Source organism: Dipteris shenzhenensis, chromosome 33 (genome assembly GCF_047967505.1).
Source record: "Dipteris shenzhenensis isolate YYH24624 ecotype China chromosome 33, Dip_SZ_1.0, whole genome shotgun sequence".
Lineage (NCBI taxonomy): Eukaryota > Viridiplantae > Streptophyta > Polypodiopsida > Gleicheniales > Dipteridaceae > Dipteris > Dipteris shenzhenensis.
In genome coordinates, this window is record NC_141628.1 from 42,796,664 (window position 1) to 42,811,676 (window position 15,013).

The 15,013-nt window shown below is 45.7% G+C and overlaps 1 long non-coding RNA gene across 1 annotated transcript; it reads right to left on the bottom strand.

Moving 5' to 3' along the window:
- Positions 1-13,637: 13,637 nt before the first annotated feature.
- LOC147880137 (uncharacterized) lies at positions 13,638-14,733 on the bottom strand. Its single transcript, XR_015540679.1, has 2 exons — positions 14,355-14,733; positions 13,638-14,267 (listed from the first exon to the last, which is right to left on the bottom strand). It is a non-coding gene; the product is annotated as an uncharacterized LOC147880137 (long non-coding RNA).
- Between the last annotated feature and the right edge of the window lie 280 nt (positions 14,734-15,013).

Here is a 15,013-nt window from a genome sequence, read left to right on the forward strand (position 1 = left end):
AACGGTTGTGACCATTGTGAAAAGCTTGGAACCGAACTGTAGCTCGATCAAAGCGCCTGCAGTGGTGGTCGCGAAACTCTGATTGTCGCCAAAGGTGACTTTGCGGGGGGGGAGAGAGTAGATTGACAACTTGTGGTCTTGGACAAAGGGCAAGAAAGATGAAGTTAACGAACTTCCGGAGTCAACTAGGACGAGAGTGGGCTCAGAATCCACCTGGGCTTCAACAACAACAGCCAATGGCCTCAACATCAAGGGAGGTCGGATAACCCCTGGAGTCTCTACCTTTCGACGAGATCCAACTCGTCTTTTCCCGAAACTAGTGTTTCAGAAGCCATCTAAGCGTTCTGAATGGCTTTGAGAAGACGACAATACTTCTTTACGTGGCCATAGCGATTGCAATGAAAACAACGTGGCTTACCTTGGGAATCCCAATTGAAAAGGGACGCGCCATCAACAAAGGGAGTTGGCCGTGGGCGGAACTGGGAACGATGATTAAGCTGAGCATTGTGAATGCTATCGATCTCCATCGGCACTGGTGTTGAAGCAGAGGTCGGAATAGGCAGGAGAGGAGGTAGGGCTGGAACCTTGGACATTGGTCGAGCTGACGTGAACTCGATCTGTTGTGCCACCAACAAAGCTTCTTGCAACGATTTGGGGCCTTGGTCTTGAGTCCGGAGTCCGCTGAGAGACATCGGCGTTCAAGCATGGCCACAAGAAGAAAAGTTTCAAGTCCTCAATCATGTTGGGGTCGATCCGAAGGAGGTGGGTGATCTTCACCCCAAACTACGAAACTGTTTCATGAGGGAGTTGGCTTAGTTGCTAGATCTGAGTCAAAGCGTCTTTCACTGTGTCGTATTCCCAAATGCACTAGTTAGTGACGACTCTAGCAGAGGCCACAAGTTCTTGACATGTGCTTCGAGTTGATGGTACCAAGCTGCTGCGAGGCCCTGCAGTGACGGTTTGATTTCTTCGACGTTCTGAGCGTCTCCCCACTTGTGATATTCGGCGAGATTGGAGAAATGATCCAACCAAAAGGTAAATGTCGTCATCTGGTGCTCCCGTAAATGCTTTGGGACAAACTTTAGAATCATGGCCAGGGTTCTGAAGATGGCGAGAGGAGAGATGGGCCGTGACAACTACACCAACTCAAAAAGGAGAGTGGCAAGAAGCTCCGAGGTGAAATGGGTTGAGGAGGCTTCCGTCTGATGTTCGGGATCTACTTCCATGGTTTACCCGACGTCTCCACCAAAAGATGTCACAATCCTACGACAATGCTACAGGACACACGACAATCAAGGTAATTCCAAGAGCAAACAGTATGTGATTACAACTTATATTAACCTCTTACAACGGTAGTATTGAACTGCCAAAATCTCGCTCGTAACGGTTGAGACCAAGACAGTCGGTCATACATGACTGTTGGGCGTAACCCCTTCTTGAACAATAGCGACTCTATGTGGCCTCCTGGTGGACACGTGGCCGATGCTCGTCACGTTACGTTCGGACTAATTGAGATCGTGGATGGGTGGCGGTGGCAAACCACGTTGGTTGTTGAGTTGAAATTGGAGGCACGCATTCATGGGAAGCTGTTGTGCAAAGGTAAAGGCTTGAGGTAACAAAGCTGCTGCAGTAGACAACACGCTGTGAGGGGTTCTTGGACCAACAAGAGTAGCAATGTTAGCAAAGAGTCTGACTGTAGCACGCTGCACACAGAGGGCTGCCGAGGGAGCAACATATGAACCCAACTCAAGACGGGAGGATCCGACAGAAGACCGACTCATGTGCAATGGGCTACAAACGACAATAGTGAGGCAATGGCGCAAATCACAGACGGACCAAGTGGCCGACTTTCGTGGGCAATGCCCACCATAGACAGCGGATGTGGCTGCTCAACCGTAGTGACAAGCGGAGGATAGTTACGTGCCAAAGGAAACTCGACAAGACACGAGGCATGAGGAAAATGCAAACACATGCCGCTTCGAATTCGGCACTGCTTGCAACAAGTCGGTCGAGGGGACCAATGAGTGCCCTTGTCGATGAAGAAGCACAAGGTGCGAGGCATTAGGAGGACGCAGAGGTCCTAAAATTTGAGCGACTTGAGGAAGAAGCCAGTGCTCTAAAGCACTCTGAACTACAAGAAGGTGCTCAAGGGGATCTCCACATGAGGTCTCCCACAGCTGAACAGGAAAAAAAACTCTCCCCCAAACCAATCAACCGGGATTGACAGATTGACAAAAATTGTGAAACCAGATAAGGCGAAGGCTTCAAACTGAGATAACTTGAGCTACAAAGTTCAGATAAAGGTGCTGTAAAAAGAGAAATTGTAGCGCTCGTCTCGAGGTATGAGATGGGCAACACTACAACTGAGATCGGTACGGACAATTGAGGTAGGTGGGAACACAAGAGACCATGGGCTCTTATACCATGAAGAAAATGGGAGAGACTTCACAAACATACTAACTGTACACCACATTATACTGATTCCTCTCTAGAATACTGCAATCTACACTATTATTACTGTTCAGCGTACTTTCTTTCAGTCCCATAGATCCTACCAGGTCTCCCACAGACTTTAATACAAGCAATTCATTTCATTTCATTTATCATGCATGCAGATGCATGCCTGAAAGTAGATACAGCCACTTCAGTGTATTGTATGTTAAGTGGCTAAGGATAGATGAGCTCAGCAAATTTTGGGTGGCCTGGAACCTTACCATCTCCTTCCCTAGACAATACTAGAATACATCCAATCTTTTTTTAACAAGAAGCAGCGAGCGAAAGAACAATGAGAGAGAAAAAGAAACAATGGAAGAAGGGGTAGAGAATTTCAGAGAATAGGGTGGAAGCCCAAGATAAGCCTTGCAGCAGAGACTGATAGGCGAATGAACTCACTCCTCTGTTCAATCTAGACAGCTCACAAGTGCAGAATGGCAGAAAGAGGAACACTTAGATCTGGAAATAGACAGTAATGTAGCATAACTGAGAGTGCTCTCAACGGAAGCAAGAAGGGAAGAGGAAGAGAGAGCGAGAGAGAGAGACAGAGAGCCACACAAGTTTTGGTGGGTGCAGAACCACCCTAATCTTCTTTTTCATTCATTTATATATGTGTTTGAGTATTGTACATAACTGGGGTTAAGGCACAGTGACCTTTAATCCCACAACCTCCCACTTAAAGGACAATGTGCCTTTAAGGGAGAACAACCAGTGAGCATACTATCCAATGCCCATCAATACACGACAATACTCAAACCGCTGACTAGGTAGACTCTTCGTCAGCATATCTGCAGGGTTATCATATGTATGAACCTTGACAAGCTCTATGCGCTTGTCCTCAAGTACCTCCCTGATGAAATGATACCTGACCTCAATGTGTTTGGTCTTTGCATGAAAGACCGGATTCCGTGCTAGCTGAATAGCACTCATGGAATCACTATGCAATGTCGGTACACCTGTATGAATCCCCAAATCTCCCACTAGCCGATCAAGCCATATAGCCTCCTTGCAACCCTCTGTGGCTGCAACATACTCAGCCTCTGTGGTAGACAAAGCAATGCACTTCTGTGCACGAGACATCCACGACACTGCACCACCTGCAAAGGTGAACACATAACCGGAAGTGGATCTCCTACTATCCACATGCCCTGCATAGTCTGAATCTGTGTACCCAAGTACACGCATGTCTCCTTTACCAAAGCAAATGCACATCTCCTTGGTACCCTTCATGTACCTCATGATGCACTTAACTACCTCCCAATGCCTCTTTCCTGGATTAGCCATATACCGGCTAACAACTCCCACTGCAAATGCAATGTCTGGTCTAGTAGCTATCATAGCATACATAAGACTCCCAACTGCTGATGCATAAGGAACCTTGGCCATCATGGCCCTCTCCTCATCTGATTTGGGACTATCTGTATGACTCAGTTTCACATATGGAGGCAATGGAGTACTCACTGCCTTCCCCCCCTCCATATTGAAACGCTGCAATACTTTTGTAACATACTCTTTTTGTGAAAGCCAAAGGAGTTTCCTACTCCGATCACGCGTGATGCGCATACCAAGAATATGACCTGCAAGTCCCAAATCCTTCATATCAAAGGCCTCATGCAACTTGGCCTTTAATGCATCTAGCTCATAAGTATTCTTGCTAGCCAATAGCATATCATCCACATATAGTGCCAAGATTATCAGGCTACTATCCTTAGCCCTTTTAGTGTAGAGGCAGTGATCAATTTCACTCCTTCTAAAACCCTGGGACCGAATGAAAGCATCAAACTTCTGATACCATTCTCTAGGCGCTTGCTTAAGACCATAGAGACTCTTCTTCAGCTTGCAAACTAAATGCTCTTTGCCCTTTTCTTCAAAGCCTTCCGGCTGCACCATGTAAATTTCCTCATGCAAATCCCCATGCAAGAATGCTGTCTTGACATCCATTTGCATAAGCTCCATATCCTCTACTGCCACTAGTCCAAGCATGCATCTAAGTGTGGTCATCTTCACAACCGGAGAGAATATCTCATCAAAGTCCACACCCTTCTCTTGCTTGAACCCTTTAGCAACCAATCGGGCCTTGTACCTAGGCACATCATCACCTGTGACCTTCATTTTGTAGACCCATTTACATGGCAATGCTTTCTTTCCATGTGGCAAAGAAACCAAGTCCCAAGTCTTATTCTTCATAAGTGAACTCATCTCTGATTGCATAGCATACTCCCACTTGCGTTGATCCTCACGCATCATAGCCTCTTTGTAGCAAGAAGGCTCCCCGCAATCAGTAAGCATCACATAGTCTACCCCTGGAACAAACCTATTAGGCGGTCTAGACACTCTAGATGATCTTCTCAATGGCATTTCAGCTTGCTGTCCCACTTGCATATTAGCCACATTTGGCTCATCATTTCCACCAATAGATGATCCATCATCTACCCTTGATTGTATACCTGTGGGAGTACTTGGTTGTACCATTTCTTGCACATTTGGTACATGGACAACTTGCTGTCTATCAACATATGCAGGTGGATTCACATCCTGGAAAGTGATTCTCCTCATTTCCACATCCCTCATGGGTGCCTTATGCATCTTCTTCTCATTGAAGACCACATCATGGCTGCGTATGATCTTCTTTGCTTCTGGATCCCAGAGACGATAGCCCATCTCTCCACTTTCACCATAACCTAGAAAGATGCATTTCCTAGACTTAGGATCTAGCTTCTTTCGAAGCTCTTTTGGCACATGTGCATATGCCTCACACCCAAATATACGCAAATGAGAGTAAGAGGGCTTCTTGCCACTCCATGCCTCTTCAGGAATACCACCATCCAAACTCTTACTAGGTGATCTATTGATCACATGCACTGCAGTCTTCATTGCCTCAGCCCAAAAACCACCAGAAAGACTTGCATTGGAAAGCATGCATTGCAACTTTCTTGAATGGTACGATTCATCTTTTCTGCAACTGGATTTTGCTCTGGAGTACGAGGGGATGTGAGCTCCCTCTTAATCCCACGTGTATCACAGAAATGCTGAAAGTCATGAGAGAGATACTCTCCACCATTGTCAGTCCGTAGGCATTTAAGCATTCTACCTGACTGATTCTCAACCAAGGCCAGCCATTTCTGAAATACCTGGAATACATCACTCTTCCGAGCTATAGCATAAGCCCACGCTTTCCTAGTTGCATCATCAATGAATGTCACATAGTATTCGGCCCCGCCTAATGACCGTGTAGGCATGGGACCACATACGTCTGAATGCACCAAATCAAGCATTTCAAACTCTTTCTTTCCCCTTCTTTTATGGGCTGATTTAGTCTGCTTCCCATAGAGACAATGCTCACAAAATTCAAAATCAGAGAAACTCAAATGCGGTACATAACCCAAACGGCATAAGAGTTTCATTCCATTCTGGCTCATGTGCCCCAACCTGCAATGCCACAAAGAAGTGCTTAGCTGCTCGGTTATTGCAACAACATGATCAAATACCCCTGATACATGTAAGGGATACAAAGTCCCACACTTGGCACCCCTGGCCAAAAGCATAGAGCCCTTCTGAATTTTCCAACTCTGAAAGCCAAAAGTGGTGTGAAAACCAGCATCATCTAGCTGACCCACTGAAATAAGACTCTTGGTCAGCTTAGGCACATGTCTCACATGTTTCAAAACAAAGGCAGACCCATTTGCAAAAGAAAACTTTATGTCACCTGCTCCCACTATGTCACATGCATAGTCATTTCCAAGATGCACACAACCTGTCTTTCCACTATCATAAGTGGAGAACCATTCCCTATGGGGAGTAACATGGAATGAAGCACCAGAATCCAAAATCCAATCCTGGGAATATGCATCATCTGAAGTGGTAAGCAACTCTGCAGATAAACTAGACATGAAGAGAACATCATTGTCACTATCACGTGTGACTGCATTGATCTCCTCGATCTTCACTTTTCCTTTGTCCTCCCTTGGACTCTCTTCCTTTTGATTTGCACCCCAATTTGCATTCTTTTTCTTATCCTTTTGCTCTCTTTTCAGCTTGTAGCAATCCTTTTTCATATGGCCCTTCTTGCCACAATGGTAACACTCAATGTTCCGTGCCCTGGATTTGCTACGAGACTTCCCTCTTTCTTGGGACTTTCCCCTGAACTGTGATCTGCCCCTTTGCACATTTAAGGCTGCATCCTGCTTGTTGCCATCCATAGACTTCCGTCTAATCTCCTCGGCCAACAAGCTACCCACAACATCATCAAATATTTCAGTACTCCACCAGGTGCAGAGTTACTGACAGCTGTACGGAAGGTATCCCATGAGGATGGCAATGAACATAAGAGAAATATTGCCTTAGTCTCCGCATCAAAATTCATTTTCTGAGCCTGAAGCTGGCTGAAAATAATATTGAATTCATTCAAGTGAGAAGCAATGGAGACCCCTTCCTTCATCTGCAGCTCAAACAACCTCTTCATGAGGTAAACTTTATTAGAGGCAGTTTCCTTTTCATAAGTGGCACACAATTTCTTCCACAAATCTTCTGTAGTCTGCTCATTTACTACTGTGAAATAAACTGACTCTGCAAGATGAAGTCTAATAGTAGACTTTGCTAATGCATCCAACTCATTCCAATCATCCTCAGACATATTTGCAGGCTTAGCTTCAATCCCTGCCAAGGGTTTAATCTGCTTCTTTTGAATAAGCACATCCCTTATCTGTTCTTTCCACAAAGAAAAGTTTGTCCCATCAAACTTTTTAATGCTGAAAAACTCCTTTTCAGGCATGGAAGAGGATGCCATGATGCAAATAAAGCAAAATCCCAAATGCTAGTGCCTGCAAGAGAGAATCACACCAAATACCAGGTGCACCCAAATGTGTATGCCACAATAGAGTGAAATATCACCAAAACTCAAAACTCAAAGCATCTGACTCATGTGCATATACTATGCATCCATATGAGCAAATCTGGCCCAAAAGAAAATGCCAATAAGTGCCAAATGACTCAAGCATAAACACTGTCCACTGGCATATGCATCAATAATGTCTCATCCAAGAGAGCATAGCACTATCAGTGCGTCACCTGCAATGTGTCAAAGCTATCCCTCAGCTTAAAATAGCATCCATGTGCAAAGCGTCCATAAAAATAGCATCCCACAAGGCAATTTGGGCCTATCAGCGCATCCAACAAGGACCGCAATGCATCCAAATGGCCTATAAATCATCCACTGCAACCCAATGCATACCACGAATGAGCGCACACTGCTCAAATTGCAACCAGAGTGATCTGCATAAGGTATGCTCAAGAAATCATAGTCCCACGGTAATGAGCGCTACTGAAAATAGAACCTGAGATGCTTCAAAACATGGGCGCCATTGCATAATCGGACTCAGCAAGAAAATCTGCAAATATCTCTCTTCTGCCAGAACTCCAAAATCCCAACCAATGAATGAGAAATGGGAGTCAACACTTATCCACTGCCATGTGGCATAAATCTAAGGTTTCAAAACCTTAGCATGAAAAATGCATAACAGAGAGACGAAATCGAATACACAGAGATTTATAACTCTGAAAATCCTCCACCGAATCACGCAAGAACTGATAGGTAGGGGTTTTTGGGCGTCCGGAACACAATGGGACAGACGGTTTTGGAAACCGTGGTCTCAATCACTGGGTCCAACACACGGACTGAAAAACGTTTTTGGAAACAGAGCTATCTGTAAACTCCACCGGAGTGCGAATGATGAGCAACATAGAAGTTTTAGGACCTCCTGAGTCCACCGGAACTGACAGATCTGCAAATGGTTGCTCCAAACTTGAGTTCCAACACCCGGACAAAAAACGCAGGAACTGATACAGTGAGTCAGAAATCCACTGAAATGATCCCAGATTCAAGAATGAAGGTGTTTCCAAGCTCCTGAAGTAATGTGGACACCAAAAGCAAGCAATAGTTGCCTCTACAAGTCAATACGGAGTCTCTGTCATCGAACGGAACGGGGAAAAGCTCAAAAAACGACTTTTTCTTTGAAAGCTCTTAACAGGCTCTCAAAACCACTTCGCAAAGCCAAAGTGACTTTTCCAAAAGGTTCCTCCAAGGTCTCTGCACACTCGGATGCAAGTAAAGTCACCCACAAAGCTTCCCACAAAGCTTCTCCTTCCTCCCACAGAGCTGCTGAGCTTCAAGCATTCACGCACGCTCAGCTAGATCACCCGGGCTCTGATACCAGTTGAGAGTGCTCTCAACGGAAGCAAGAAGGGAAGAGGGAGAGAGAGCGAGAGAGAGAGACAGAGAGCCACACAAGTTTTGGTGGGTGCAGAACCACCCTAATCTTCTTTTTCATTCATTTATATATGTGTTTGAGTATTGTACATAACTGGGGTTAAGGCACAGTGACCTTTAATCCCACAATAACCACGTATCATACTATAGAAAGTACTGTAGTATAGTAATGCAGTACAAAGCATATATATCACATCTGCCTCCACCCCTCCAACTAAACCCTAGATGGATACAAGTCGATACCTTGTGCCCACGTGTCCTGTGAGAGCTCCATCCCCTCTCAAGAAAGAAACCCCATGAGCATGTCAGAGGCACTCGTCGATGTCAGTCAAAAAACTCACTTGTCTTGCTCATTCTCACCATCACTGAACCTCTATGCCATCCATCCTAACATGAAACACCAGGTCCATTGGAACAACTACCATGTCATCCACAACCAGTATGAGCTTGACAAAGGCCGATGCTCATGACATCATTGCTCTGAAACTGTTGAAGATGTAGCAACCATCACATGTTGCCATGAGATGAACCTTATCCTAGCGTCACAGGATCCGAACCTGTAAAAAGAATGGTCACATACCATTACCATGCTATGAATCCAACGGATCTCCCAAGTGTGATGAGAACCAATGACCAAGTCATCCTCCACTAGACTCGTGACCATCTTCATGTCTCCCTTTGAAACTAGGAACAGGCGAGAACCTGACAGACTACCAGTGGTCCAAACTGCCTAGGATCCTCACAAAGATATGAATGAAAGTTAAAATAGCCAAAGATAGTACTAAAAGGGCTAAAAAGATATGTATATCCGCACAGAAAAAGTAGAGCTTTACAAAGGGGAGACTAAGCACATTAAAAGAACAAAGAAAAGAAATATTTCCTTGCGTCAATGTGTAGTCTAGTTACAGAGGAGATTCAACTCCACCAAGCCAATTAAGCCCTTGCCCAAACTGCCTTAATAGTCCTCAATGGAGTTAGTCCATTCAATTCTATCATTGGCAACCTTGGTTTCTTGCTCTTTTACCTCCTCGTAGACATCACATTTATTAATCTTGTTATTCACATGTGCTGTGAATTCTTGCTTCATAGACTTGAGCTGGATTATAACTATTTCCTGTACCTTAGTCGCAAGTTGTGGCGCAAGTGCTCCTATATTGCAATACTGCAATACCTCTTGTATTACTTCCTGTATTTTCCTTGCTGTTCATTTCTGAAACTTCCTCTCCACAGAGGCAATTCAGAGCTTTGCATCTCTAAGTTCTTGCTGTACGAAGTAGATCTGCTCCTGTGGATGAGGCTTCCTCTGAAATCTGGTGGTAGGTCAAGGCATAAGGGGAGGGTGTCGAGGCTATGGCAGCACAGGAGAGTTTCTTTGGAGCCATCTTTGCTGTTGGAGTCAATGTGGCGGGTTTTTTGTCCATATTGACCTGGATTATATCGAAGCTCCCCCTTAGCCATGCAACCCCTGAGCAGGGCTGGGGGGTCAGCCCTAACTCACGTGAGAGAAGAGGGGAGAAAGCTGCTGTAAACAAACCCTCTTCTGCTGCTGTGAACTTGGAGCTGCTGCTGGTGGTGACCCCCTAGGAACGACTACTATGGACTGCTCCTCCTCTTGGACGGCCTGGTCGGCAGACTGCTCCTGCTCCTGGGCGACCTGGTCGGCGTTGCCCTGCTGGTGGTGTCGCTGAAGGCAGTGCTGCCTGCTGGTAGTCTCACAGCTGTTGGGGCTGCCTGCTGGCTGAAGGCAGGAGGCAGGGGAGCTAGGCGAGGCTAGGCGGGGGGAGCTAGGGGAGAGAGGGAGAGGGGAGCCGCAGGGGGGAGAGAGAGAGAGAGAGAGAGAGAGAGAGAGCTGCTGGTTGAAGGCAGGAGGCAGGGGAGCTAGGCAAGGCTAGGCAGGGGGAGCTAGGAGGGAGGGGGAGAGAGAGAGAGAAAGAAAGTCTATTAACCTCCACGGGAGACCAAGAGGTCTATGGGACAACATGGAAGCCAACTAGTACATCAGCTTAGGGAGGGCACAGGGCAGCTCCCAAGGAGTGCAAAGGCAGCTCCATTTTATTTAAAGCTAGACAAAACATACATATATATAGCTGGCCATACATCAATTTAAGACTGAGAGTCTTTTGGTTTTTTATTAGCCTCTTTAATAAGCGCTACTCCTTCACAATAGACTTCCCATTTACCATCCTTCCTGGCAGCCCGAACCTTTGCTAATTCCTTTGCCTTATCCTTCAGTTGATCTCTTGTGGGTTCTTTGGCTATCCATATCTTAATCCCTTTCAGCTTGTGAGATTGTCGTAGCACTTTCATACATAGGTCTCGTGAGTTGAATGTAACAATAGCATGGCCATGACGCCGACCAAACTGGACTGCTCCAGCTTCACCATCATCATCAGGATTGTCGTCCAAGGCAACTTTCCAATCAATAGTAGGCATAGCTGCTTTGACATGTGCAAAGGTATCACGACATGATTCCTCTTCTTTATACCATCCATCTGGAAGCCCCTCAATTCTGATTTTCAGAGCATTATCCTTTCTCGCTGCATGTTCTTTAATCTCTTCCTGAATATCAGCTTTGTTGGCCTTTGCATTGAACTCCACAATCACTTGTTGCTTGGCTGTCTGCACTTCAGGTTCAACTAGATTCTTGACTGCAGAGACTAGTTGGGCGTAGGGGGGAAAGCATTGCATGACTTCACCACCTCGTCAATGACTTCCTTCTTACCAGGTCCTTCCAAAACCTGAATTCTAGTTATGGCATCCGCCAGCTGCATCCTCAGCTCTCTCCCTTGATCCTGTAGGAAGCAAATCTGTTCATGATAACCAATAATGGGTCGGTCAAAAAGACCAACTCGTTCATAGATATGTGCATACGGGGAAGGTATCCTCGCTGCAACTGTGGCGTATCGGGCTTTGCTATTGGAGGCTGCTGGAGTAGAGGGGGATTTTGAAGAGGAGGGTAGGCTGGGCTATTCTTTGCTGGCCATATCTCCTGTTACCCCCTGGCTGAGCTAACACCCTAGTTGAGCTGGAGGTTCAGCCCAGCTAGGGGTTCCTAAGCAAGAGCCTGCCTACAACCCTGCTGATGGTGCTGCTACCATAGGTAGATTGCTGGCGGCTCCACTGCTGGTGGCGCTACCGGCAGTGCTACTGCTGCTGCTAGCGGTGGTGTGACAAATGGGCTCCCAAAGGGGCTACGGGAGGAGCAGACGGAAGGTACGGGAGGAACAAACGGGAAAGCTACGGGAGAGAGACGGATCAGCGACGGGGGGATCAGTGACAGGATCAGCGACGGGATCAGAGACGAGAGAGAGAGAGAGAGAGAGAGAGAGAGAGAGAGACCTAAGCCACCGCCAATTTGACAATTCCAAGCCCCCTAAAACCCTGAAGATCAGTGAGTCTTCTCACTTGTCTCCTAGATATTGTGCACCCTTCACAATACTCAAGAAAATTGGAGAGCTAGCATTACCAGAAGGATGCACAGTACATCTAGGAACATAGAACTTCAGAATGTGTTAAGTAAACTCAATACAAGGGTTTCAAGGAAAAAATCAACTGTGAGCGGAAAGGAGCCTTATATCACCTATACTATATTAAGGGTAATGATATCCTCTTAGGAAGGGAGTGTCACACCCTAGGTACGCAGCCTAGGAGCAATGGATAATGAGCTAGACCTATGGGTACAAGTAGGTTGGTGTGAAGAGCCCATTAGGATGGGGGTTTGAGGTGAATGCTCTAGGATCTTCCTAAATGTGCAGATAAACAAAAGTCGGGTTCCTCCGAGCTCTTGCAAAACCGCTGCCCACTCTTGGTTGGCCAGCTTGCACCGACGATGTACACTTTGACTGCTGCAGATTGGCAGCAATAGAAAATGGTTCCTCTGACACAGCTTGAATCGTACTCAAACCTGCCTTATAAGGGCATCAGTCCCCTGCGATGCACTCAACAGCATCCGGCAAGCCTGTTATAGCACAGTATAGCAAGTCCTTCGTTTAACTTTCTGCAAGACGTTGAGTTTCCAAGATCTCCTACAAAAAGTGCAGCTTTGATTTCATGGGAATTTAAAGCTTTACACCATAAAGGTTAATATGTAAAGCGTAGAATATAAGCTTGCCATTCCATTGCACCCTTGTTTATACAAAACGTAAGACGTGAAGTCTCCCTCATTATTCCACTAAACAAGTTAACCTAGCCCTCAACAACTGCTATAACTATATCAATTAATAAGATGCAATGTTTATTGCCTCAGGGACACACCACACTCAAAGGATTTTGCAGACCACAAAATGAGAGGTATCCAACGAGCATGTTTGTGCATAGAACTTTATATGTGTAGCTGCAAGGACTTAATGAAGCACTGCAGACCCTGTACCTCCTTTTTCCAGAACCTCACAGCTAACAAAAACTTGCTCCGAGTTCTGTAGCAGGACTCGAATGCTTGATGGGTTGCCAAGTGCAACCCTTGCAGAGAGTCGTGGTTGCCACCACCTGCCAATCAGCTGACTCGGCCTGAGTGTGTGACCTTGAAAAAGCTCAGCTGGCTTAGCTTTTTGGTTTTGGCCCTCATAAAATCAATCCTTTTGCCAACCTTGCTTGCTGCCTTCAAGGTAGCCCAATGGCACAATTCTGTCTCAAAGCATTTTTTGAAAACCTTAGTTTAGCCTTGAATGATATAGCCCACCTGTCTTCAAAACAGGTTATTGACCCGCTATACAAAATCTCACAGTTTAAGTCCAGCAACTATTAAGACATTATTTCTACAATCTGTGAAGATGGCACTCCATTTCTTCCCAGAACAGGTGAGCGACCTACATCTTTCTAACAATATTTTATTTATCAGTCAAGGAAAAATAAGAACATTGTTTACATGTTCACACACAATTAACACTCGATTTCCTGACAAGATAAAAGGACACCAGGCTTCCACCAAAAACGTTGGTGACCTGCTTAAATGAACAACTTAATAGCAATTTGGAGAGTTCTTCTGTGACCTCCAAGGACACGGACAGAGTTCAGTTTTCTAATAGACTTGTGAGCGCTAGTAAACCTAATGCCTGAATCGTAGCATGTCATAGAAGGCAAGGCAATGCAATTTGTATTTAGATGTATACATAACATGTAGCAGAAACTTCATGTTGTACATGAAGCAGTAGCAGAAACCTCTTGTTGTACATGAAGCAGGACCCAATACTGAGCAATTCATCTAGATCTCGGGATGGGGCCCCTGTGGAGGAATTCCGTAACTCTTTGGTGTTTTACAGAGAGGATGTACATGTATATCAATGACATGAGTTTCTGCAAAACGTGCAGAGAATCCCATGTCGTTCTTTAACATCCGCACGTGTAAGATTACTTGCTTTTGTCCAACGTATCAAAGGCTGTTCTGACAGACGAACGTTTGGCTTCCTCGATACGAGCTCTTAAAGCTGCGACATCCTCCGCGGAGGGAGGCTTTTCATTGTACTGAATAGACCGATGTATGTCGTAAAAAGTAGCACTCAAAACCAAAGCCCTGCCAAGCACAACCAGAAAGCACAAGGTGAATGACTAATCTGCTGCCAGGATCGTCATCATGGTCTCTCTTGAAAATGGACATTACCCTGAAGCAAAGAGCAGTAAGCCTTTCATGGAAATCAAGTTCGTCATCATTCCCCCTGAGCCAGTTGCCTGATGAAGCTGTGAGTTCCTCAGACACGTAAGGAAATGACAAGCCCTTTTCACGCCAAGATGAACGAATACGTCCCGAGTGCTAAGGGCAGGTTTGGACACGTGGCGAAAGAAGGCGGATGGCCGCAAGGTGTGGGGTTCACAGGACTTCACCTGGCGAACATTTCTATTCTTCACCTTACAGTTTTGGAGGATGGTTTTGAGCGGAGGAACAGCAGCTAAGGCCGTCTGGGTGTTCACCCAACTTCGCTAAGCAGCTCGTGTTTAATTCCCTCGAGAAGACTCCTGTTGCCTGTAAGCGTAGGCCACACGTACTTGACGACGTGTGTGAGGAGGCGTTGGAGAGATACCTATTAAGCCCAAATTCAAATAGCTTGCTTCAGTTATACTGGATCTTGCATAGCCTCTCGTCATTTAGGCCAAATAATCGGGTGCCCTTGTCACCTTCGTTAATCTAGTAACGACATGTTTCAGTTATTCAGAAGAGGGCGACTCGAGAAGTTTGAATCGTTGGATTCAATCTACGCAATATGGACCATTGGTTGCATTTCTTGCGTGTGGACATTTGTTTCATTGACCTTTTCATTTATG